Source organism: Rana temporaria, chromosome 1, assembly GCF_905171775.1.
Source record: "Rana temporaria chromosome 1, aRanTem1.1, whole genome shotgun sequence".
In the NCBI taxonomy this organism is placed as follows: Eukaryota; Metazoa; Chordata; class Amphibia; order Anura; family Ranidae; genus Rana; species Rana temporaria.
In genome coordinates this window covers 284526589-284554357 of record NC_053489.1, presented here as the reverse complement: position 1 = coordinate 284554357, position 27769 = coordinate 284526589, and positions in this window count along the sequence as shown.

Sequence of the window (27769 nt, the reverse complement as noted above, 5' to 3'; positions counted from 1 at the left end):
TGTAGAATTATTGCTCTCACTCTAACCCACACAGCGATACCTCACATGTGTGGTTTGAACGGCGTTTACATATGTGGGTGGGACTTACGTGTGCATTTGCTTCTGTGCGGAAGCACACGGGGCGGGGGCGCTTTAAATTATTATTATTTTTTATTGTTTATTTTACTTTATTTTTGAAATGTTTACACTTTCTCTTAATTTTTTTTATCACTTTTATTCCTATTACAAGGAATGTAAACATCCCTTGTAATACCCTGTTTCCCCAAAAATAAGGCCTACGCTGAAAATAAGACCTAGCGTTATTTTTCAGGAAAGCCGCAATATAAGACCTACCCCCGAAAATAAGCCCTAGTTAAAAATGTTTGTAAAATCCTATAATCCACTCTATTACAGTAGTATATAATGTACAATGTGTGTGTTTCTGTAATATAATTGCCGGGAAGAGAGCTCCGGCAGGTAACAGAAGCGCAGAGCGGCGCTATAACAAATGTATTTGCCACAATTATATTACAGAAACGCACACATTGCACATTATATAATACTGTAATAGAGTGGATTATAGGATTTTATAAGCATTTTAACTCAGTTCACACTGGGGATTCCTGACAGGCAGGGAGGGAGAGGGGGAGAGAAGACCGCACATTACATGGTAAGACCTACCCCGAAAATAAGCCCTACTGTGTCTTTTGTTGCCAAAATTAATATAAGACCCGGGCCTATTTTTGGGGAAACACGGTAGGAATGGTGCATGACAGGTCCTCTTTATGGAGAAATATGGGGTCTATAGGCTGGAAAGCATGAGATCAAGAAAAAAAAGATGTACGATCCCATGCCTTCCAGCTACGATCAAGGCTTTGTTTACAACCATGGCCCGGACGTGACGTCATAACATCGCGCCCGGGCCTTCGACAGTCATAGAGATATGATTGTTCTTAATCGCTGGCTCTAAAAGATATGATATCTGAATGATGCCTGCGGTTGCAGGCATCATTCAGATATCCCCACTGAAAGTCAAGTTTTCACACACAGCTCCCGGTCCTCGCTCTGTAACGAGCAATCGCGGGTGCCCGGCGGCGATCGCGCCCGCTGGGCACGCACATGGGAGTCAGGGACGAGGCCCCTAGTGGCCGCTTAGAGAGCCGAAGTATAGCTACGGGCTCTCGCGCAGGGGAGCCGACCTGCTGCCGTATAACTGCGGCGGCTGGTCGGCAAGTAGTTAAAGAGCAATGGCTCCAAAAGGACGTATACAAAATAGTTAAAAAGTATTATTTTATGAGTACAAACAGATAAAAGACACAGCATTGGTTGTGTCAGACAAAATACAAAAATAGATAAAAGATGTGTGACATATTGTTCATCATGGAATCACAACCACTATTTAGAATCACTCTTATACTAGATAACAGCTGTATTTATACTGAGATTAAATTACACACAGGTGGACTCTATTTACTAATCAGGTGACTTCTGAAGGCAATTGGCTCCACTAGATTTCAGTTGGGGGTATCAGAGTAAAGGGGGCTGAATACAATTGCATGCCACACTTTTCACATATTTATTTGTGCTTTTTTTTTTGTAAAAAATGTAAATGCTAATTTTGTCAGCAATTGCCAGGACACAACAGGGATACTATCATTCCTTGTTCTATGATATGAATTGAATGGAACTGGGAACAAACAATTCTTTTTTATTTTTCTCCCCTTTAGTGAGATCCCCCCCAACCCCCCCCCCCCCCCCCCCCCCACACACACACACACTTCCTGTTTGGTCACCCAGACCTCGTTTCCTCATTTGTCCCTCATTTTGAACTGATCTATATAGTTGTATATAATATGCACTACTCATATTTTAAAAAGTGTTTTCAGTGCTAAACCTTTCATCCAATATCTAAATTGGCACATTTGTAAATTTCAAAAGCCAATATAAAGAAATAGTAGTGGTTAAAAAAAAAAGCATTTGTGGGTTTAACTAATCATTTTTCTGTATAATTATCCTTTTAAAGGGGTGTGGCAGGGCTGTGTCCTATGCCTACATACTTTAGGTAATAGGTGTCCCTCATTCCCATCTCAAAATGTTGGGAGGTATGCAATGTCGTCTCTGAAGCATATTGATCATTTTCCAACCCATGAAGAACAGAGAGCCAGTAAAAGTACAGCATATGCTGCTGGTGATTCATGGCAAGGATAATATGGACTCTAATGCCATCTTGTGGATATTATCGATAAATACAGGACGCAAAAATGGAATTATCTTTGGTCAACACTTACATTTAAAGCCAGTGGGGCAGATCCACAAAGAAAGTACGCCAGCGTATCTACCGATACTTTCAAATTTCCCGCGTTGTATCTTTGTTTTGAATCCTCAAAACAAGATACAACGGCATCTGGGTTAGATCCGACAGGTGTACGTCTTCGTACGCCTTCGGATCTTAGATGCAATTCTTTGGCGATCGTGGGGAGCTGCGGGCAGGATTTTTTTAGGCGAGGCCGCGGCTTCGGCCAAGTCCGCGGCCTTTTCCCAGGATCGCGGCGGAATAGGCCGAAGCCGCGGCCTCGCCTAAAAACTCCTGCCTGCAGCTCCTTAGGCGCGGTGTCCATCAGAAAAAAAAAACTTGATTCGAATCAAGTTTTGTTTTTTTAATAGCCCAGCTCTACCCCTGTCCTAGACTGTTTTTTGTTTTGGAGCCAGTGGAGGAGTGCTGAACATGTGGTGTGTGTGCTCGGGGGGGGGGGGGGAGGAACAAATTCGCCGGTGGCCCCTGCGGAGGTGCACTATGGAAATGGAAATGATGATAAAGCTGCATGAAGGTGAAGAGGACACAATAATATTCCATGAAATGCAATCGTCTCTCTTACATTGTACAGAAGACATTATCTGAAGGCTTCACGATCTATAGAAGAGCCGATCATTATGCGTTTGGAATGCGATTAAGTTGTTTTCTCTCCGCTATCATGTCCCCGCACAGCACGCCCGACTATTCTGACACCACAACATCACATATTAATATCCTCCATAATAACGTCTCGCTACAAATAGTTATTTTCGCTCTCCTGGAATTAGGAACATTAAGAGGACAAACAAATAAGGAGAGCGAAAGTTCACAGAGAACAATATTGGAAGTGGAAATGTTGCCGCCATTGTGCCGCTAACATGCCGCGGCCCTGAAGAAAGTTCAGAGCGGAGTTTTCTGACTTTCTGTGACTTCTGACAGCGCTCGAAGCTCATTACCAATAACAATGATGGCGGCCGCAATAAAAAGGGAGCACCAGAAAACGATTGGCTACTTAGTAGGCATTGTTTTGTGTATCCAATAAAAGGAAAGCCGTATGAGAATCCTTCTTTATCATCTGGGCACATTAGCTCTCTGCAGAGAGGATTAAAGTCGCTGCGCGGGTGTCCCGAGAGCCGCCGGTGAGCAAAAGGAAATTACAGGATATAAAGGCGGAAGGATGAGCCAAAACCAGAGCAGCAGGTATGAGGAATAGGAGAATGTCATCTCTCCCCCCCCCCCCGGAGGAAAGGGGGGGTCCCAGCTCAAGGTTCCCCGCTAATGATTGTTATTACTAGATACATAGCAACACTGGAAATTATAGAGAGAGAGAGGGGGGAGAGAGAGAGAGGGGGAGAGAGAGAGGGGGAGAGAGAGAGGGGGGAGAGAGAGATGGATGGACAGACAGAGAGAGAGATGGATGGACAGACAGAGAGAGAGAGAGGGAAAGACTGACAGAGAGAGAGATGGACAAAGAGAGGAAGAGAGAGCTGGACAGAGAGAGAGAGGAAGAGAGAGCTGGACAGAGAGAGAGAGAGAGAGGAAGAGAGAGATTGACAGAGAGAGAGAGATGGACAAAGAGGATAGAGAGGTGGACAGAGAGAGAGAGGTGGGCAGAGAGAACTGAACAGAGAGAGAGCAAGAGATGAACAGAGAAAGGGAGAGAGAGAGAGAGAGAGAGAGAGAGAGAGAGAGAGAGGAACAGAGAGAGAGAGATGAACAGAGAGTGATGGACAAAGAGAGAGAGGGGGAGAGAGAGAGAGAGGTGGGCAGAGAGAGAGAGGGAGAGAGAGATGGATAAAGAGAGGGATAGAGAGGTGGACAGAGAGAGATAGAGGTGGGCAGAGAGAGAACTGAACAGAGAGAGAGAGAGAGAGAGAGATGAACAGAGAGAGAGAGAGATGAACAGAGAGAGAGATGGACAGAGAGAGAGAGATCGACAGAGAGGGGGAGATGGACAGAGAGGGGGAGATGGACAGAGAGGGGGGAGAGATGGGAAGAGAGAGAGAGAGGGGGGGGGGTGGAGGGTTTCACAGCATTATTATACATTGTTATATTATGGGGGTCTGGTGACCATCATTAGTGCAGTGCAGACAAACAATGACTTGGAAGGAGGGTTGGGGGCAACAAGAAAGTTTAACTCCAAAGGATTAAGTCAGGTGGGCCAAAAACTCCTCCACAGAACCATTGTGATTCTCTCATCCATTCTAGGCCGGTTCAGACTTTACCACAAACTTATCCGTATTGAAAAAAAAAAAAAAAAGACTTGCATTTTCTTTGGAAAAGTTCCACTGCTGAAAACCAACTAGTCACTACACACAATGCACCTCTTCTTCCTCCTCCTCCCCCTCTTCTTCATCCTTCTCCCCCTCCTCCCCCTGAGGGTTCTGGAAACTTCTATTATTATTATTATTTTTTTTTAACAATAGATTTTTATTGAAAGTATTTACTTAACAGTACAGATTAAAATTGTCACATTAATCCTTTGTAACCAATCGAGTTACCTTGGTTCATAAGATTGTTCTTATAACAATACAGTGCTTGGTAGCCTGTACCAGCCTACCCCTACCGGGTTCAATCTGTAGGCATGGCTAGGCCTCCAATTGAGTTAACTATTTGTATATAGAAAATCATAAAGAAAAAGAAAATGTATGCACATATATACATATACAGGGTGGGCCATTTATATGGATACACCTTAATAAAATGGGAATGGTTGGTGATATTAACTTCCTGTTTGTGGCACATTAGTATATGTGAGGGGGGAAACTTTTCAAGATGGGTGGTGACCATGACGGCCATTTTGAAGTCGGACAATTTGAATCCAACTTTTGTTTTTTTCAATAGGAAGAGGGTCATGTGACACATCAAACTTATTGGGAATTTCACAAGAAAAACAATGGTGTGCTTGGTTTTAACGTAACTTTATTCTTTATGAGTTATTTACAAGTTTCTCTTTGTTTACAGCCATTGACATGTCGCCGAGGTTAACACGTGCGGAGCGGATAGAAACAGTTTTGATGTCTGGTGAATGCAGTAACTGGGTCATTGCAGCAGATTTCAATGCAAGACAGCCTACGAGACCACCCATCTCCCATGCTACAGTTCGCAAACTGTTTGCTAAGTTTCCTCAAACTGGTTCAGTGTTGGATTTGCCAAAATGTGGACGCATGAAATCTGTCACTAAGAGCCCTTTCACACTGGTGCGTTTTTGCCGTGTTTTTTGCGGTAAAAATAGTGCTATTAAAACGCTCCAAAAACGCCCCTCTCCATTGAAATGAATTGAAAACGCTGTAAAAACGCGGTAAAATAGCAGTAAAATCACTGTGTTTTACCGCTATTTTAACGCTCCGCTATAGGCGTTTCCAGTGTGAAAGGGGTCTAATAAAGAACCATCAGTGGCTGTCCTAGCTTCATTCAGCAAGAGCCCACAGCGTAGCACTCGCCGCATGTCACTGGAGAGCACATTGAACACATTTTATAAGTAGTCAGAAACTTGTAAATAACTCATGAAAGAATAAAGTTACGTTAAAACCAAGCACACTGTTGTTTTTCTTGTGAAATTCCCAATAAGTTTGATGTGTCACATGACCATCTTCCTATTGAAAAAACAAAAGTTGGATTCAAAATGGCCAACTTCAAAATGGCCACCATGGTCACCACCCATCTTGAAAAGTTTCCCCCCTCACATATACTAATGTGCCACAAACAGGAAGTTAATATCACCAACCATTCCCATTTTATTAAGGTGTATCCATATAAATGGCCCACCCTGTAGATTAAATATTACACTCTTTAAGAGCCCTTTCACACCGGTGTGTTTTTGCCGCGTTTTCACGGTAAAAATAGCGCTATTAAAACGCTCATAAAACGCTTCAAAAACGCCCCCTCCATTGAAATGAATTGAAAACGCTGTAAAAACGCGGTAAAAACACGGTAAAATAGCGGTGTTTTACCGCTATTTTAACTCTCCGCTATAGGCGTTTCCAGTTTGAAAGTGCTCTTAAGTATTTGGATGCTCTAGGATGGGTGATCCAAGCTAAGAATTTCTTTCTGAATGTAGTAATGGAATAGTTTTTATGAGCCAGCATTAATTCGTATTGGGCCTGTATATTGATTCTAGCTATAACTGTCAATAAGTTGGGCGTGTCCTTGGATTTCCACAGGATTTCCACAGGCTCTAGTTTTCCAGGCTCCCCCAAACAGGCAGTTACAAGGTTCCCCCCAAACAGGCAGTTACAAGGTTCCCCCCAAACAGGCAGTTACAAGGTTCCCCCCAAACAGGCAGTTACAAGGTTCCCTTCAAACAGGCAGTTACAAGGTTCCCCCCAAACAGGCAGTTACAAGGTTCCCCCCAAACAGGCAGTTACAAGGTTCCCCCCAAACAGGCAGTTACAAGGTTCCCCCCAAACAGGCAGTTACAAGGTTCCAAACAGGCAGTTACAAGGTTCCAAACAGGCAGTTACAAGGTTCCCCCCAAACAGGCAGTTACAAGGTTCCAAACAGGCAGTTACAAGGTTCCCCCCAAACAGGCAGTTACAAGGTTCCCCCCAAACAGGCAGTTACAAGGTTCCAAACAGGCAGTTACAAGGTTCCAAACAGGCAGTTACAAGGTTCCCCCCAAAGCACAAGCCCCTCTGCCCTGTAAGGGACTCTTGAAACTTCCCTGCTGCCGTTATCCCATGAAGAAAAGGGGGGCCTAGAAACCCTTATCCCCTTTGCCATTGTGACATCATCACTGAGTTGATATAAATAGCTCTGGGGAAGGGCAGACAGTCTGAGCTCAGCCTCTGAAGAGAACGCATCTGTTCTGTTCTGCTCTGAGATTTCTCATTCGATTTACTAAGCGATTTTTCTGATTAGCTAAGAAAACAAATTCTGTTTTATTAATAGTTTCCTCGTCACATTTCTCTATTTTTAGTGACAAATTTGGAAAATGAGCCTTTTTAAAGCTCTTGTGATTTTCTGCTGCTTTCTGGCAGTTAGTGTAGAATTTTCTCACGCCCGGCCATTGTACACCCGTTTGGATGCTACAGCCGGCTCTAAACTGGTGATCCCGTGTGTGGTCACCGCCGATCATCTCTCTGGTGCAAGCAGTGTTGGGATTGAGTGGGGAATGACCCCGGAAGAAGGAGACGCTCCCTACACACCTATCCTACAGTATAAGCACCAAAGTGAAAGGTTTCATCTGGGTCCTCTGACCCGCTCAGATGAAGAGGATTGCTCCTTGGTCATCAGCCCCGTCCTGCAAAGAGACAGCGGAACCTACGAGGTCCGCTTCACCCGGGACAACGTCCAACGTCAGCCATTCATGAAGGTCATCATTCACGTGACTGGTAAGTGTTACAGGTTTTGGTTTATTGCTCATTCTATGGGGGGGGGGGTCTACTGAGGACCAGGACCAGGCTGGGCAGGTCCAGCTCAGAGGACTGCTGGGTAATTTTTTAACCCTTTCCCTGCCAGTTTTCTCCCCCCACACAATGCAAAACACAAATCTTATACCCAGAAATCCAGAAATCATCAACACAGCAGACGGCTGGGCATTACAATGTAATGTATTGTATCACTTCTCACACTATACACCTACAGTATAGGGACCATAACACTACATTACATCTATAGGGACCATAACACTATACACCTATAGGGACCATCACACTACATCTATAGGGACCACCACACTACATCACACTATACACCTATAGGGAACATCACACTACATTACACTACATCTATAGGGACCATCACACTACATCTATAGGGATCACCACACTATACACCTATAGGGACCATCACACTACATCTATAGGGACCATCACACGACATTACACTATACACCTATAGGGACCATCACACTACATCTATAGGGACCATCACACGACATTATACTATACACCTATAGGGACCATCACACGACATTACACTATACACCTATAGGGACCATCACACTACATCTATAGGGACCATCACACGACATTACACTATACACCTATAGGGACCATCACACGACATTACACTATACACCTATAGGGACCATCACACTACATCTATAGGGATCACCACACTATACACCTATAGGGACCATCACACTACATCTATAGGGACCATCACACGACATTACACTATACACCTATAGGGACCATCACACGACATTACACTATACACCTATAGGGACCATCACAATATACACCTATAGGGACCATCACACTACATCTATAGGGACAATCACACAACATTACACTATACACCTATAGGGACCATCACACTATACACCTATAGGGACCATCACACTGTACACCTATAGAGACCATCACACTATACACCTATAGGGACCATCACACTACATTACACTATACACCTATAGGGACCATCACACTACATTACACTATACACCTATAGGGACCATCACACTGTACACCTATAGGGACCATCACACTACATTACACTATACACCTATATGGACCATCACACTGTACACCTATAGGGACCATCACACTGTACACCTATAGGGATCACCTCACTATAAACCTATAGGGACCATTACACTACATCTATAGGGACCATCACACTATACACCTATAGGGATCACCACACTATACACCTATAGGGACCATCACACTACATTACACTATACACCCATGGGGACCATCACACTACATTACACTACATCTATAGGGACCACCACACTACATTACACTATACACATATAGGGATCATTACACTATACACCTATAGGGACCATCACACTACATCTATAGGGACCATCACACTACATTACACTACATCTATAGGGACCATCACACTATACACCTATAGGGATCAACACACTATACACCTATAGGGACCATCACTCTATACACCTATAGGGACCATCACTCTATACACCTATAGGGACCATCACACGACATTACACTATACACCTATAGGGGACCATCACACAACCTTACACTATACACCTATAGGGACCATCACACTATACACCTATAGGGACCATCACACTGTACACCTATAGGGATCATCACACTGTACACCTATAGGGACCATCACACTTTACACCTATAGGGACCATCACACTATACACCTATAGGGACCATCACACTACATCTATAGGGACCATCACACTATACACCTATAGGGACCATCACACTACATCTATAGGGACCATCACACTACATTACACTACATCTATAGGGACCATCACACTATACACCTATAAAGACCATCACACTATACAACTATAGGGACCATCACACTACATTACACTATACACCTATAGGGATCATCACACTAAGGCTGGGTTCACACTACTACACTACTTTGATCCTACTTTGCTCTGCTACATTGGTCCTACATTTATCCTACATTGGTCCTACATCCATCCTACTTTCATGAACAGGATACTACTTTGGTCCGACTTCAATGATATTCAATGGGCCTGAAGTAGGATCAATGTAGGACCAAAAGTAGTACAGGGAGCATTTTCAAAGTCGGACCGACTTGTGTAGGACGCTACAAGATGCTCTCATAGGGAAACATAGAACACAGAGCAAAGTAGGATGAAAGTAGTGTAGTAGTGTGAACCCAGCCTAAATGGTGACAGTTGATACTTTTAATTTGCGGAATATTTGTACAATTGTTTATCAAATCTAAATTTTCAGTATTAAAAAAAGAAAAAAAAATAGATTTAATAAACTCCAACACAATGACATTTCCCCGTCTGATATAAAAGTCAATGGATACCAAATCTGTCATGGCCCCCATAATGATCCATAGATACTCTAAACCAGGGCTCAAAATTTCAAGTCCTGAGCTACTAGCCAGGCCTCAAGAGTTACTCGCCACCAGTTGCCCCACCTAATTCATACACTGCCCTGCGCCTAATTGCACCCGTAAACACGCCCTCGTAGATTATCTCATGGAATGACAATGTTTTATGCAGAATCAAGTTACAAAATTAAATATTACCAACAACAACTTTAACAAAATGGGACAGGGCACTGGGGGCAGACCAGAGGGACAGGGCACTGGGGGCAAACCAGAGGGACAGGGCACTGGGGGCAGACCAGAGGGACAGGGCACTGGGGGCAGACCAGAGGGGCAGGGCACTAGAACTGGATCTCTTCCCCATTCTCTTGCTGTCTCCTCTGCAACTCCCATCCATCCTCTCTCTCTCTCTCTCCCATTCATCTCATCATCAGGAGCCTGTGTGTGCGGCTCCACGCTTGCATGTCCCCACTTCCCCCTTTTATTCAGGCTGGCAGAGAGGAGAGGAGCTGCAGCACAGCGGGAGGGAGTACAATCCAGCGCTGAGATCCACACACAGCCATTGACACCATAGCACAGCGCACAGCACACATTGAGACCAGTCTGTTCACAGTGCTCAGGCTAAACTGTTGGACACTTACATAGAGCACAAGGAGAAGAAAACTGCACAAACTAGAAGGCTGCCGCTCTCATGTCAGGGCAACTTTCAGTGAGCGCTGCACCGGAGTGGTAATTTTTGCAATCCTCCACCTCACTCATTACTTTCTGCTCTCCAGCTACATTGGTCGGGGCCCGGGGGAGGGGGGCAGGCTCAGAGAGGTCATACTGTTAGGTCCCATGGCTTAATGAGAATTGTAAGGAGAGCACCTGTGTACTGCTCTGCCTGTGCGCGGCTCAACAGACTACTTTTCCCGAGCATGCACCTTTCCTCTTCGGCCGCCAATCTCATCGGGACTCTAAGTGTAGGCACAGATTGCAGGGAGATTGGTCATGTAGCCCTGTCATCACTCGCCCCCCGCTTAAATCCACTCGCCAAATGCTAGTAGGCGAGTGGAAATTTTAAGGGCTGCTCTAAACACTTTATAAAACCTCCTCAGATTTGGAGTTCACCATAAATATTTGTCGCCAGAATCGCAGGGCAATACCCCACATGTGTTGTGCAATTGTTAAAAATGTACACATGTGTGCTTTACATTTACGTCTGTGTATATGAGGGGGGCCTTAAAAATGTTATTTCTTTTTTAACAACTTTTTACATTTTTTTTTACTTAACTTTATTACTATAACAAAGACGATACATGAATACCTTGTAGAAGTGGTGGGGCAGCTGTACAGCCGGGAGGCGGCACTGACAGTGTAAACAAACTCTTGGCTGCTGTGGCAGCGGTGAGTTTGTTTTCATCCTGTTAACAAAGCAGGGGCAGGCAACAAGGTTTACAAAGAACACTATATCCTAGCGCCCAACTCCGGTAAAAGTAACATTCCTCCCTTTCTGCTTCCTCACTGAGGTGTTAATTGGATATTTGTGTCTAGAGGGACGAGAAAAGCAGTTTTACTTACTCGATCCTCCGATCCCCCATGTTCCTATGGTGGACGGTTCCTCGGCAGAGGAAGGGAGGGGAAATCTATTCAGTTGAGACACAGAGAGCAAATTTTCTTTCAGTACGGGGGAAGAGTCTGATATTTTGTTAGGTTTTTATTGGTGGGCCCCCAATGGGGAGGTTTCTCACCACTTCCTGTTTCTGTGGTCCTGGTCCCCAGTACAGGAAGTAAGAGGAAATGTACGGCTCTTACCCCACCCTGCTCTATCCAAAAATGTAAAAGACCTGAATTTGTTTTTGATCCATGACACATTGGACCCGGGTCATTTGGAGTAGATTTATAGTCATGAATGCTCAGCTCTACTGTTCATTATTTAAACATTTAAGATAATTTCCTTTGTTTTTGTTTCATCAGATTCTACTTTGGAGGCTGCTGATACCGAGACGGTCAACAAGCAACATGAAGACCTACAAAAACCAAGCGAGACCCCATCAGTCACCGACACTGAGGGTTCCAGGATGTCTCCACCAACAATACCTAAGACCAGTGACTATGCTTACTACGATTTGGGAAGCCTAGATACAGATAGTGCGACCCCTTCAGTCACTGGCACTGAGACCGCTGGGATGTCTCCACCAACAATACCTAAGACCAGTGACTATGTTTACTACGATTCGGGAAGCCTAGATACAGATAGTGTGACCCCTTCAGTCACTGGCACTAAGACCGCTGGGATGTCTCCACCAACAATGACTAAGACCAGTGACTATGCTTACTACGATTCGGGAAGCCTAGATACAGATAGTGCGACCCCTTCAGTCACCGGCACTGAGACCGCTGGGATGTCTCCACCAACAATACCTAAGACCAGTGACTATGTTTACTACGATTCGGGAAGCCTAGATACAGATAGTGTGACCCCTTCAGTCACTGGCACTAAGACCGCTGGGATGTCTCCACCAACAATGACTAAGACCAGTGACTATGCTTACTACGATTCGGGAAGCCTAGATACAGATAGTGCGACCCCTTCAGTCACCGGCACTGAGACCGCTGGGATGTCTCCACCAACAATACCTAAGACCAGTGACTATGTTTACTACGATTCGGGAAGCCTAGATACAGATAGTGCGACCCCTTCAGTCACTGGCACTGAGACAGCTGGGATGTCTCCACCAACAATGACTAAGACCAGTGACTATGCTTACTACGATTCAGGAAGACTAAATACAGATAGTACAACCCCTTCAGTCACTGACACTGCGGGCTCCAGGATGCTTCCACCAATGACTGAGACTGGTGACTACGATTCGGGAAGCCTAGACAAAGATGGTACAACCCCTTCAGTCACTGACACTGAGGGCTCCAGGATGCTTCCACCAATGACTGAGACTGGTGACTACGATTCAGGAAGCCTAGACAAAGATGGTACAACCCATTCAGTCACTGACACTGAGGGCTCCAGGATGCTTCCACCAATGACTGAGACTAGTGACCATGGTTTGGGAAGCCTAGATATACATAGCACAACCCCTTCAGTCACTGCCACCGAGGGCTTCGGGATGTCTTCACCAACAACTGAGACCAGAACCTATATTGCAGGACTCTCACTCTTCCGTCTCAGTGTGAAATTAATCAACATGTTCTCTCAAATGAAGATAGATGGCCACATTTTATTAGTAGTTGGACTACTTCTTCTAATATTGATCATCGTCAGTACAACAGTATGCGTCGTTCGGTAAGTAATTTTACATTCTTCATATGTTTTCTCTATTTTCTACATTACACGTTTTCATGTGATCACCCACTGTCACTGAGCTCCCACCTCCTAATATTTACCTTTTCCCTGTCTGCAGACAGGCAGTGGATCAGCCGAGGCGGTGGGTTTTCTGTGTGCATTGCCCGGGGTTTAGCAGCACAAGCCCCCATAATGAGATTAACGCACCTCTAACATTTGTTCTATGGGAGAGGGGTGAATAAACCGAGGCTGCTGGTAACAGTAACAAATGGGGTGATGGCGTGTGACTATTTGTTTTCTATCAAACACAGATTTAGGCTGCTTGAGATATGAATTCTGCAAATTTCTGCTGGTTTATGGACTTTTTCTTATAACATTTCTTTCTTTATCTCCACAGAATTTGGTTCTGCAGGGGCAGGCCAGAAGAGAGGGACAGGCTAAAGAGGATGGAAAACGGACTCTTAGGGATAACAGAAAGACTCACAGAGAAGAAAACACAAGACGAGGAGGAAGAACTTCGGGAAGTAGTTGTGATAAAACCCTCCTTGGGGTCTGTTATAGCCACCAATAGAACGGACAACTGTAAAGCAACCATGGGCGGTTGCAGAGAGGATAGCACAACCCCTTCAGTCACTGGCACTGAGGGCCCCAGGATGTCTCCACCAACAATGACTGAGACCAGTGACTTCAATTCGGGAAGCCTTGATACAGATAGAAGAAACCCTTCAGTCACTGGCACTGAGGGCCCCGAGGTGTCTCCACCAACAATGACTGAGAACAGTGACTACAATACAGTTAGCCTAGATATAGATAGCACAAACCCTTCAGTCACTGGCACTGAGGGCCCCGGGGTGTCTCCACCAACAATGACTGAGAACAGTGACTTCAATTCGGGAAGCCTTGATACAGATAGAAGAAACCCTTCAGTCACTGGCACTGAGGGCCCCGAGGTGTCTCCACCAACAATGACTGAGAACAGTGACTACAATACAGTTAGCCTAGATATAGATAGCACAAACCCTTCAGTCACTGGCACTGAGGGCCCCGGGGTGTCTCCACCAACAGTGACCGAGACCAGTGACTCTAAATTCAAAAAGCCTAAAAAAAGAAGATGGCGCAAACTATTCTTTCGCCGACACTGAGGGCTCCAAGATGCTTCCACCAATGGGAGTAGAGGGTAAATGAGGGTAGGGTGGTGTGATAGGGGGGTAAGCTAGGGCAGGGCGGGAGAAACAGGGGGGGTAAGTGAGGGCAGGATGAAGGGGGGTAAGCTAGGGCAGGGCGGGAGGGTAAGTGAGGGCAGGGTGGGGGTAAGCTAGGGCAGGGCGGGGGAGTGGAGGGTAAGTGAGGGCAGGGTGGTGGTAAGCTAGGGTAGGGCGGGGGAGTGGAGGGTAAGTGAGGGCAGGGTGGGGGGTAGTATGAGGGTAAGCGAGGGTAGGTTGGGGGGTAAGCTAGGGCAGGGCAGGGGGAGTAGGGGGTACTCCCCCTGCCCTAGCTTACCCCCCAACCTACCCTCGCTTACGTGAGGGCAGGGTGTGGGTTGTAGGAGGGTAAAGCGAGGGCAGGGTGGGAGGAGTAGAGGGGTAAGTGAGAGCAGGGTGTGGGTTGTAGGAGGGTAAGTGAGGGCAGGGTGCGGGGAAGTAAGGGTGTAAGTGAGGGCAGGGTTGGGGGGAAGTAGGAGAGTTAGCAAGGGTAGGGTGTGGGAGTGGAGGGTAAGTGAGGGCAGGGTGGTGGTAAGCTAGGGTAGGGCGGGGGAGTGGAGGGTAAGTGAGGGCAGGGTGGGGGATAGTATGAGGGTAAGCGAGGGTAGGTTGGGGGGTAAGCTAGGGCAGGGCAGGGGGAGTAGGGGGGTACTCCCCCTGCCCTAGCTTACCTCTAACCTACCCTTGCTTACCCTCATACTACCCCCCACCCTGCCCTCACTTACATGAGGGCAGGGTGTGGGTTGTAGGAGGGTAAAGCGAGGGCAGGGTGGGAGGAGTAGAGGGGTAAGTGAGAGCAGGGTGTGGGTTGTAGGAGGGTAAGTGAGGGCAGGGTGCGGGGAAGTAAGGGTGTAAGTGAGGGCAGGGTTGGGGGGAAGTAGGAGAGTTAGCAAGGGTAGGGTGTGGGAGTGGAGGGTAAGTGAGGGCAGGGTGGTGGTAAGCTAGGGTAGGGCGGGGGAGTGGAGGGTAAGTGAGGGCAGGGTGGGGGGTAGTATGAGGGTAAGCGAGGGTAGGTTGGGGGGTAAGCTAGGGCAGGGCAGGGGGAGTAGGGGGGTACTCCCCCTGCCCTTCCCTAGCTTACCCCCTAACCTACCCTTGCTTACCCTCATACTACCCCCCACCCTGCCCTCACTTACGTGAGGGCAGGGTGTGGGTTGTAGGAGGGTAAAGCGAGGGCAGGGTGGGAGGAGTAGAGGGGTAAGTGAGAGCAGGGTGTGGGTTGTAGGAGTGTAAGTGAGGGCAGGGTGTGGGGAAGTAGGGGTGTAAGTGAGGGCAGGGTTGGGGGGAAGTAGGAGAGTTAGCAAGGGTAGGGTGTGGGGGGTAAGTGAAGGCTAGGGTGGTTGTGGCTGTGACGAGTGATGTGATTGGGTGACTGCATCTCCTTGTTGCAATCAGAGCTGGCTGACAGAATGGACTCCCCATTATATACACAGTCTATATACATCATCCACTGGAATCCCTCCTGGAATCTCTACAGTTACAAATAAAAGTGTAAAGAAAAAAAAGAATTGTTCTTACAGTTTTATGGTATTTTATGCTATACTGCAATGTTTTATTGTGTTTGCTTTGAAAGTATGTAATTTTACAATTTTACTGTACTGTTACTGTGTTTTATTGTTAAATATTGTTTGCTTTGCATTTACACCATTCAGCTCCATGACTCCAGTACTGTAGGTAGGCGATTTCACCACCACAGCCCAAAAAAAAAAGAATGGTGCATGTATGGCCATCATTAGAAGTGGGTGGATGCAGGGTGGTATTCTAATGGTGGGCATACCACATATTGATCAATATGAATGGAGGAATCTGTTTGGTTATCTTTTTTCATGTAACCCACAGGCTGCATTAAAAAAAAAAAAAGACAAAAAAAAAGGAGCATATATGCTGACAGCAACAGTGTTTGCAATATGTAAATCCGTGACTCCAGTGCTGTAGGAGGCGATTTCACCACCACAGTTAGGAATCTGTTTGGTTATCTTTTTTTCATGTAACACACAGGCTGCATTAATAAAAGTGCATTAGGGGTGGATTGCCCATATGCTTCGGCATATATTATTTACTTTTCTTGGCAGAGATTTATTCATCCACATCGATCAATGTGAATGGAGGAATCCGTTTGATTCTTGGAATGGTGCATGTATGGCCATCATTAGAAGTGGGTGGATGCAGAGTGGTATTCTAATGGTGGGCATACCACAGACCAATACCATACCACAGATCAATATGAATGGAGGAATCTGTTCACTTTTTTCATGTAACCCACAGGCTGCATTAAAAAAAAAAAAAAAAAGAGCATATATGCCAAAGCATGGGGGCAGGGGTGCCCCTATGCTTTGGCATATATTTTTATTTACTTTTCTTGGCAGAGATTTAATCATCCACATTGCTCAATGTGAATGGAGGAATCCGTTTGATCCATGGGCTGAACAAAAAAAAAAGAATGGTGCATGTATGGCCATCATTAGAAGTGGGTGGATGCAGGGTGGTATTCTAATGGTGGGCATACCACCAATTGATCAATATGAATGGAGGAATCTGTTTTGTTATCTTTGTTCATGTAACCCACAGGCTGCATAAAAAAAAAAATACAAAAAAAGAGCATATATCTCACAATATGTAAATCCGTGACTCCAGCGCTGTAGGAGGCGATTTCACCACCACAGTTAAAAAAAAGAGCATATAAATCCTGAAGCAGAGGGGCAGGGTTGGACATTAGGGGTGGATTGCCCCTATGATTCAGCATATATTTTTATTTACTTTTCTTGGCAGAGATTTCTTCATCCACATCGATCAATGTGAATGGAGGAATCCGTTTGATTCTTGGAATGGTGCAAGTACTGCCATCATTAGAAGTGGGTGGATGCAGGGCGGTATTCTAATGGTGGGCATACCACAGACCAATACCATACCACAGATCAATATGAATGGAGGAATCTGTTCTCTCTTTTCATGTAACACACAGGCTGCATAAAAAAAAAAAAAAAAGAGAATGGTGCATGTATGGCCATCATTAGAAGTGGGTGGATGCAGGGTGGTATTCTAATGGTGGGCATACCACCAATTGATCAATATGAATGGAGGAATCTGTTTGGTTATCTTTTTTCATGTAACACACAGGCGGCATAAAAAAAAAAAAAGAGCATATATGCCGAAACATGGGGGCAGGGGTGGACATTAGGGGTGGATTGCCCCTATGCTTCGGCATATATTCTTATTTACTTTCCTTGGCAGAGATAAAATGGTCCACATTGATCAATATGAATGGAGGAATCTGTTTGGTTATCTTTTTTCATGTAACACACAGGCTGCATTAAAAAAAAAAAAAAAAAGAGCATATATGCCGAAGCAGAGTGGCAGGGGTGGACATTAGGGGTGGATTGCCCCTATGCTTCGGCATATATTTTTATTTACTTTCCTTGGCAGAGATTTCTTCATCCACATCGATCAATGTGAATGGAGGAATCAGTTTTATCATGGGCTGAACGGAAAAAAAGAAGAAGAATGGTGCATGTATGTGTATGCCCATCATTAGAAGTGGGTGGTATTCTAATCTGTCTATTTTTATATTTTTAGCAAAAAATAAAAACCGCAGAGGTGATCGAATACCACCAAAATAAATCTCTATTTGTGGGAACAAAATGATAACAATTCTGTTACAATTGTGTAGCATGACCGCACAATTGTCATTTAAACAGCGACAGCGCAGAATGCTGAAAATTGGCCTGGGCAGGAAGAAGGGAAAGTGCCGCGTATTGAAGTGGTTGAAAGACAAAAAAAAATTAGCTGCACCACCACTGATGGACCACCTTCCCCCCCCCCCCCCCCCCCCAGGTCAATTCTGACATTTCTCTCATACATGGAAAACTTCTGTTAGAGAAGTTCTTAGAACACCCATATGAGAGATATATAGTATATAGTATACCGACACCAACAGAGGACGTCCAGATGTACATAAACTGACCGCTCCATGCTTTAGATCAGTGATGGCGAACCTTGGCACTCCAGATGTTTTGGAACTACATTTCCCATGATGCTCATGCACTCTGCAGTATAGTGGAGCATCATGGGAAATGTAGTTCCAAAACATCTGGGGTGCCAAGGTTCGCCATCACTGCTTTAGATAGATACACACAACCAAATTAGGAGAGAGTAGACGGCACACACAGATTATAGGATGAGGCCGTACTACAAACATACACCCAACATTATAAGAAGGATGACTAGCATCCAGTAGGGTAGATTAGTGTAGTCAATGTAGGTCCTGCCCTAGAAGAGTCTACCTTGCCGTGGTGGGCAGGCTTGGAATCTCTTGGTCAAAAGTGTTGTCAACGAATGGGCGAGACAATTGCCAGATCTTCACTTCTGGCCAATTGATTTTACCAAAGGACTCTTGGTTTAATCCGAGTATATAGAGCTGGAGAAGGAAAATAAATGTGTATAGGTCCATAATTATACTTTCATAAACGGGTAAATTTACATTTTAATGTCTTTTTTTTTTTTTCAACCAGGGCCCCCCCCCCCCCCCCCCCCCGGGGTGTCTTCAGGTGTGCCTAGGCAAAAACCTAAACATTTTCCAAAATTTGTACACAAGAAAGTGAGTGGATCAAGCCTGCCTTTTAGTCACACAAAGCCACAGGTTTGATTTTCATGTCCTGCCACTTGCTCCGTGACCGTGCCCGCGGGACCCACAGACTCGATGTCTGCCAGTGTCCTGCGATCGGGTCACGGAGCTGCAGAACGGGGAGATGTCTATGTAAACAGGGCATCTCCCTGTTCTGCCTTGTGACAGGACACTGATGTTCTGCTCCCTGTCATCAGGAGCAGTTATCAGTGTCGTATCACTGGTAGCCCAGCCCCCCCCACAGTTAGAATCACGCCCTAGGACACACTTAACCCCTTCTTCGCCCCCTAGTGTTTAACCCCTTCCCTGCCAGTGTCATTTACACAGTAATCAGTGCATTTTTATAGCACTGATCGCTGTATAAATGACAATGTTTGCAATAGGGCTGGGGAAAAAATCGATTTGAATCCTGAATCGAGTTGCAAGGTGAATTCGATTCAGGTTTTTTTTGTAACAAAATATGGACCTCAGGGAGTTCTCAGGACAGCAGCGAGCGACAAGGTCTGCTGAGGAAGTTGTGAAACGCAACGCGTCCATATTGCCCAAATATACGCTCATTTTGGAGTTCTGTTCTTGATTGTATGAAGGAAATTCAGGGATTTGAAACCCCCAGTGACCCTGGGGTCGTTTTGTTACACTGCACGGACAGACCAGTTGGCCCATATAAGAAATCTTTGACACCGCATTTTTTAAATCTCTAATTCCTAGGTTTTGGAAATTGACCACAGTCCCAACTCTGCGTCAATGGTTAGAGGAAGTTGACCATACATACCGTATGGAAGATCTCACACTCTCTAGTAGAAATAAATCCGATTTAGCGATTAAAATATGGGCTGACTGGTTTGCCTTCAAGTTTACTACTATGTATGCCAACCTTGTATCCTAAATTATGGGATTATGGGATGCTATTATTCTACTTGATATGTTTGTTCTATCTACATGGGTCTGGTGGTCACCTGAGGCGGTATACCCTCTTCTTCCCCCTCCCTCCCTCAACCTTCCCCTTATTTTCTGCTTTTTTTCTTCCCTTTTCTTATTTCTTTCCTCACCCTTTCTTCTACCTCTTTGCCTTCCAATGTTCATCACTTTATTTTAAGCATCTTGGTTCAAGGGCAATTCAATAGTGATGTCGAGAAGGGGCGACTTTCGGTTGAGTTGAATCGACGATGTCTACGATGCTTGGTGTGTTATGACCGAATGACATCTGAAAGGTCTTGGTAACTGGTTATAGTCTGACCGTACTCTCTGCCCCTTCCTCCTTGTACTTCATTTTATTTTGTTTCATTGTCCTTGATTTGTTATGTGTTCTTTATTTTGGAATGGTTTCCTTTTTCTTTCCCTTTTGTACTTGTATATTTTTTTATACTTAATAAAAATTTATTGAACAAAAAAAACGCAACGCGTCCGGGGGACAGGAGTCTGCAGGAGTCTGCACCACACGTCGCTCGCTGCCGTCCTGAGAACTCCCTGAGGTCCATATTTTGTTACATGCCTATTGTTATCGGCTAAAGTGTGAGTAGCCTGTGTATATGCTTTTATCTGAATTAAATACGTGAACCCAGCGGAAGCTCTTAGATTTAGTTTTTTTTCCCTACATGCTCCGGTCCTTGATCTTGGCTGTTTACATGAGGAACTGAATTACCATGTTTGCTCCCTGGGCTCCTGTGCTGATTATACTCTGCTTATTTGACCATCTGGTGAAACAGTGGTCTATTGCTGAGGTGAGAGTACCCATCTTTACTGGTGGAGGGATCACATACTAAGTTCGGGTGTGTTTACTGTCACTTGGTGAAGATTCCAAAGAATTGGATCGTTGGATTTTAATTGCTTTTTGGACTTTACTGTTTTACTATTAATTTTCACTTTTAATATTATTGGTTTGCGCTGCACTGTTTTCTATATATTGTATCTCCCTTGGATTTTGTGAACATCCGTGTCCAGCTGGCATTCCGGTGAATTTTAACCAGGGTTTTTTTTTCACTAAAAATGATAAAAATGATATTATTTTACATAATATTTTTCAATAATATTTTTTCACCCATATGAATTTATTCATTCTAAAATATTTATTAACCACTTGCTTACTGGGCACATAAACCCCCTTCGTTCCCAGGCGAAATCTCAGCGTCCGGCACTGCGTCGCTTTAACTGACAATTGCGCGGTCGTGCGACGTGGCTCCCAAACAAAATTGGCGTCCTTTTTTCCCCACAAATAGAGCTTTCTTTTGGTGGTATTTGATCACCTCTGTGGTTTTTATTTTTTGCGCTATAAACAAAAAAAGAGCGACAATTTAAAAAAAAAATATATTTTTTTTTACTTGTTGCTATAATAAATATCCCAATTTTTTTTTTAAAAAACTCTTTTTTTTCTCAGTTGAGGCCGATACGTATTTTTCGACGTATTTTTGTAAAAAAAAAAAAATCGCAATAAGCGACTGGTTTGCGCAAAAGTTATAGCGCCTACAAAATGGGGAACAGAATTATTATTTTTTTTATTATTTTTTTTTTTACTAGTAATGGCGGCGATCTGCGATTTTTATTGGGACTGGGATATTGCGGCGGACGTATCGGACACTTTTGACACAAATTTGGCGCCATTCACATTTATACAGCGATCAGTGCTATAAAAATGCACGAATTACTGTATAAATGTGACTGGCAGTGAAGGGGTTAACACTAGGGGGTGAGGAAGGGGTTAACTGTGTAGCCTGGGTGTGTTCTAACTGTGTGGGGGGAGGGGGGTGACTGGGGGAGGTGACCGATGCTGTGTCTCTATGTACAAGAGACACAGATCGGTCTCCTCTCTCCCTGACAGGACGTGGAGCTCTGTGTTTACACACAGAGCTCCAGGTCCCTGCTGTCACCTGCCGTGTCACCGACGATCGCGTGTACCCGGCGGACATCGCGGCCGCCAGGTACACGCATCGGGTCTTCGGCGATGCGCCGGGACAGTTTTTACCCGCCGCGCACCACCCAGTGGCGCGCGCGGGTAATGCACATAAAAGGCCGTGTTTAAACGGCCACTTGGCACTTGAGAGCCGCGCTGCGGACGTATTTTGTCTATAGCGCGGATCTCAAGTGGTTAATTATTATTTTTTTATCTAGATTTTTTACGCTGATTGCACCACTTTTGTTTCTCAATTCTGACATTCCTCTCATACATGGAAAACTTCTGTTAGAGAAGTACTTAGAACAACCATATGATATATATATATATATATATATATATATATATATATATATATATATATATATATATATACACACGTATAATTTTTTTATGTATATATTTGTATTTATTAATACATACAGTACCCATACATACATATTTTTGCCCTCAGCCTATAGCTAGAAGGGTGACAATGCAATGATTGTGAAGCTATATCATCAATTCATCCATACCAGCCACACTGCAATGCATGGAGCGTGACTGCCCTCTAGTGACTACAATGATGAATGGCAAGCTCAGATAGAATTGAATGTTGTTTTATAAAGCTAAATTGTACTTTATTGTTATATTCCACACTTTAAGTCTCATTACTATCAGAACCCCCATCATCCTTCCTCTTTTTAGTGAGTTTAACCTTTTCCAACCTTGCAGCAGAGAAGCGGTATCACCTGCTGCCCCATCTGTTCCTATGGTGGTCTGAAAAATCACCCACTAGCCTCTGTCACTGTGGAGCAATTCATCCTCAAAGTTAACAGCAAAATCACTGAGGTGGGCCAAGGCATTCTCTCTGGCAGCTCAGCTGTCTCCTTCTTCATGCTCTCTGTTTGCACCTTTTCACCCTTCTAATCACTAATGCAGAGTCACTGCTGGGAAGGGGAGCAAGGTGAGCTGAGCTGCTGAGTACCAACTAGGAGGGGAAGCAGGGGAAGCTGAGCTGTTGAGTCCCTGCTGAGATGGGGAAAAGGGGGAGTTGAACTGCTGGGTCCCAGCTAGGAAGGGGAGCAAGGTAAGCTGAGCCTCCAAGACCCTGCTAGGAGGAGCAGGGTGACCTGAGCCCCCAAGTCCCTGCTAGGAGGGGTAGCAAGGTAAGTTGAGCTCTCTGCTAGGAGGAGGAGTAGGGTTCCTGCTGAGAGCTTAACTTGCCTTGCTACCCCTCCTAGCAGGGACTTGGGGGCTCAGGTCACCCTGCTCCTCCTCCTAGCAGGGACTTGGAGGCTCAGCTTACCTTGCTTCCCTTCCTAGCTGGGACTTGGAGGCAGGGACTTAGCAGCGCAGCTCACCCTTCTCCCCCTATCAGCAATGACTCAGCGGCTCCCAAGTTCCTGCTAGGAAAAGGAATAAAGTAAGCTGGACCTGGGATCTTAGCTTGCCTTGCTTTATCTCCTAACAAGCAGGCAATCTGGAGTTCAGGTCACCCTGCTCCTCGTCCTAGCAGAGACTTGGAATCTCAGCTTACCTCCTACAAGCAGGGACTCGGGACCCTGTTCTTCTGTCTGTAACTCCACACAGTAATGCAAGGCTTTCTCCCTGGTGTGGAGTGTCGTGCTCGCCCCCTCCCTTGGACTACAGCAGAGTCAGGACGCTCTCTACGTTGCGTATAGAGAAAGGAGCTGTGTATTAGTGGGCGTCCTGACTCTCCTGTAGTCCAAGGGAGGGGGCGAGCACGGCACTCCACACCAGGGAGAAAGCCTCACATTACTGTGTGGAGTTACAGACAGAAGAACAGGAAGTGAGGATTTCTCAGAAGAAATAAGGACATTTAAAAGCAAAATGGAAGGATGAGGTAAGTGAAGGAGGACTGCACTAAAGTAAAGGAAGCGATTTAGGGAAAAAATTACCTTTACAACCCCTTTAACCACTTAAGGACCGCCTCCTGCACATATACGTCGGAAGAATGGCACGGCTGGGCACAAGCACGTACCTGTACGTCCTCTTTAAGTGCCCAGCCGTGGGCGTGCGCCCCTGACCCGGTCCGAAGCTCCGTGGCCGCGGGACCCGTGGACCCGATCACCGCTGGAGTCCCGCGATCAGTCCCCGGAGCTGAAGAACGGGGAGAGGTGAGTGTAAACACACCTTCCCCGTTCTTCACTGTGGCGCTGTCATTGATCATGTGTTCCCTGATATAGGGAAAGACGATCAATGACGTCACACGTCCAGCCCCGCCCCCCTACAGTTAGAAACACATATGAGGTCACACTTAATCCCTACAGCGCCCCCTAGTGGTTAACTCCCAAACTGCAATTGTCATTTTCACAGTAAACAGTGCATTTTTATAGTATTTTTTGCTGTGAAAATGACAATGGTCCCAAAAATGTGTCAAAATTGTCCGATGTGTCCGCCATAATGTCGCGGTCATGAAAAAAATCGCTGATCGCCGCCATTAGTAGTAAAAAAAAAATATTAATAAAAATGCAATAAAACTATCCCCTATTTTGTAAACACTATAAATTTTGCGCAAACCAATCGATAAACGCTTATTGCGATTTTTTTTTTACAAAAATAGGTAGAAGAATACATATCGGCCTAAACTGAGGAGAAAAAAACGTTTTTTTATATATTTTTGGGGATATTTATTATAGTAAAAAGGAAAAAATATTGTCGCTCTATTTTTGTTTATAGCGCAAAAAATAAAAACCGCAGAGATGATCAAATACCACCAAAAGAAAGCTCTATTTGTGGGGAAAAAAGGACACCAATTTTGTTTAGGAGCCACGTCGCACGACCGCGCAATTGTCAGTTAAATCGACGCAGTGCTGAATCGCAAAAACTGTCCGGGTCCTTTAGCTGCCTAAAGGTCCGGGTCTTAAGTGGTTAAGGTGAAAAAACACGAACCTTTACAACCCCTTTAAACCAACCCGGGGATTTCAAAACCATTCCCGCCTGAAAGGAAGGAGGAGATCTTTAGGCTGAAGATGTATGCACAGATGGACAGAGCATGCGATACCTTCATCCTCAAATCGGGAGGACCGAGATTGATGACTGAAGGGAAGATGAACTCCGAATTGTAGATGAGTTTGGTTACGTGCCGAGATAAAAAAACAGGACTAACATTTATTTACTGACACACACTGGTCAACATACAATGACTGGCACTGACCGACACGAACAGAGGACCTCCAGATGTACATAAACTGACCGCTCCATGCTTTAGATAGATGTACACACAAATTAGGAGAGAGTAGACGGCACACACAGATTATAGGATGAGGCCGTACTACAAACATACACCCAATATTAGAAGAAGGATGACTAGCATCCAGTAGGGTAGATTAGTGTGGTTAGTGTAGGTCCTGCCCTAGAAGAGTCTACCTTGCCGTGGTGGGCAGGCTTGGAATCTTTTGGTCAAAAGTGTTGTCAGCGAATGGGCGAGACGGTCGCCAGATCTTCACTTCTGGCCAATTGATTTTACCAAAGGACTCTTGGTTTAATCCGAGTATATAGAGCTGGAGAAGGAAAATAAATGTGTCTAGCTCTATAATTGTACTTTCATAAACACAATAAAAATTTGGTATATTTACTTTTGAATGTCTTTTTTTTTTTTCAACCAGGGGGGCCCCCAGGGTGTCTTCAGGCGTGCCTAGGCAAAAACCTCAAAATTGTCCCAAATTTGTATACAAGCAAGTGGGTGGATCAAGCCTGCCTTTTAGTCACACAAAGCCACAGTTTTGATTTATACGCCCTGCCGCATGCTCCGTGACCGTGCCCGCGGGACCCACAGATTCGATGTCTGCCGGTGTCCCGCGATTGGGTCACAGAGCTACAGAACGGGGAGATGTCTATGTAAACAAGACATCTCCCTGTTCTGCCTTGTGACAGGACACTGATCTACTGCTCCCTGTCATCAGGAGCGGTGATCAATGTTGTATCACTGGTAGCCCAGCCCCCCCACAGGTAGAATCACTCCCTAGGACACACTTAACCCCTTCCTCGCCCCCTAGTGTAACCCCTTCCCTGCCAGTGTCATTTACACGATAATCAGTGCATTATTATATCACTGATCGCTGTATAAATGACAATGGTTGCAAAATAGCGTCAAAAGTGTCTTTTATTTTACAAATGACCCCTTCCTGTCAAGGTCACACCACTTTCCATTTAGCCACTTCAGCCCCGGACCATTTGGCTGGCAAATGACTGGGCCACTTTTTGCGTTTCGGCACTGCATCGCTTAAACTGACAATTGCACGGTCGTTGCGACTTTTTACCCAAACAAAATTGACATCCTTTTTTTTGGTGGTATTTGAAATACCTATTTGGTGGTATTTTTTATTTTTGCGCCACAATTTTGAAAAAAACACTATGGCCCGGATTTACATACATCGGCGCATATTTATGCTGGCGTAGCGTATCGAATATACGCTACGCCGACGCAGCGCAGAGAGGTAAGCACAGTATTCACAAAGCACTTTCTCCCAATTGCTCCCAAATCTATGCTGGGTTTCGAAAGCGTAAGTCGTCGTAAGTGGAAGTGGGCGGGAGCCATGCAAATGAGGCATGACCCCATGCAAATGATGGGCCGAGCGCCATAAAGATACGAATAACGAACGGCGCATGCGCCGTCCCATGGACGTATCCCAGTGCGCATGCTCAGAATCAGGTCAGAACTACTCCCTAAGATACGACGGATCACTGCCTACAACGTGAACGTAACCTACGCCCAGCCGTATTCACGTCTTACGTAAACGACGTAAAATACGACGGCTGTGTTCCCTGGTCCAAACCTTTGCATGGGTTGCGCCTCCTATATGGGGAATAACTTTACGCCGGGCGTACGACTTACGCAAACCGAGTATATTATGCATCGGGCGCATGTACGATCGTGAATCGACGTATCTCCCTCATTTCCATATTTGAATAGGAAATCAATGGGAGTGCCCCTTGCGGCCAGCATAAATATGCGCCCACGATACGCCGGCGTAGACAAGTTACGTCGGTCGGATGAAGCCTATTTTCAGGCGTATCTTGGTTTCTGAGTCCGACGCATAGATACAACGGTGCATATTTACACCTACGCGGCGTATCTCGAGATACGTCGGCGTAAGTGCTTTGTGAATCCGGGCCCATGTTTTTTTTACTTTTTGCTATAATAAATATCCCACTTCTAATTTATTTTATCCTCAGCTGAAGTGGCTAAACAGGAAGGGGTGTGACCTTGACAGAAAGGGGTGGATCATATTTAAATTAGGGGGTGCATGGGTTTAGTCAGGCCTAGGGCAGCACAAAACCTAAATATACCACTGGTGCCTCCTCATCAGCGCCCCTCAGTAAAGCTTCATCACTGCCCCTCAGTGAAGGAGAAAAATTACCTTTTTGCTAAATTTTGGTCTTTTTTCATTTGTTTAGCAAAAAAATAAAAACCCCAGTGGTGATTAAATACCACCAATAGAAAGCTCTATTTATGTGAAAAAAATTATAAAAATGTCATATGGGTACAGTGTTGTATGGCCGCGTAATTGTCATTCAAAGTGTGACAGCGCTGAAAGCTGAAATTTGACCTGGGCAGGAAGGGGGTGACAGTGCCCGGTATTGAAGGGGTTAAGAACATAATCCACGCTCTGTGAAAAGTCCTCCGGTGCAGATTTAGAACAATGAATTACAAAACATAAACTTCTGATGAATGATTCATCTGATGAAGTCGCAGAGGGATCGCATCGCTCAGATCTTCCTTTCTGGTTGGTGCCATCCT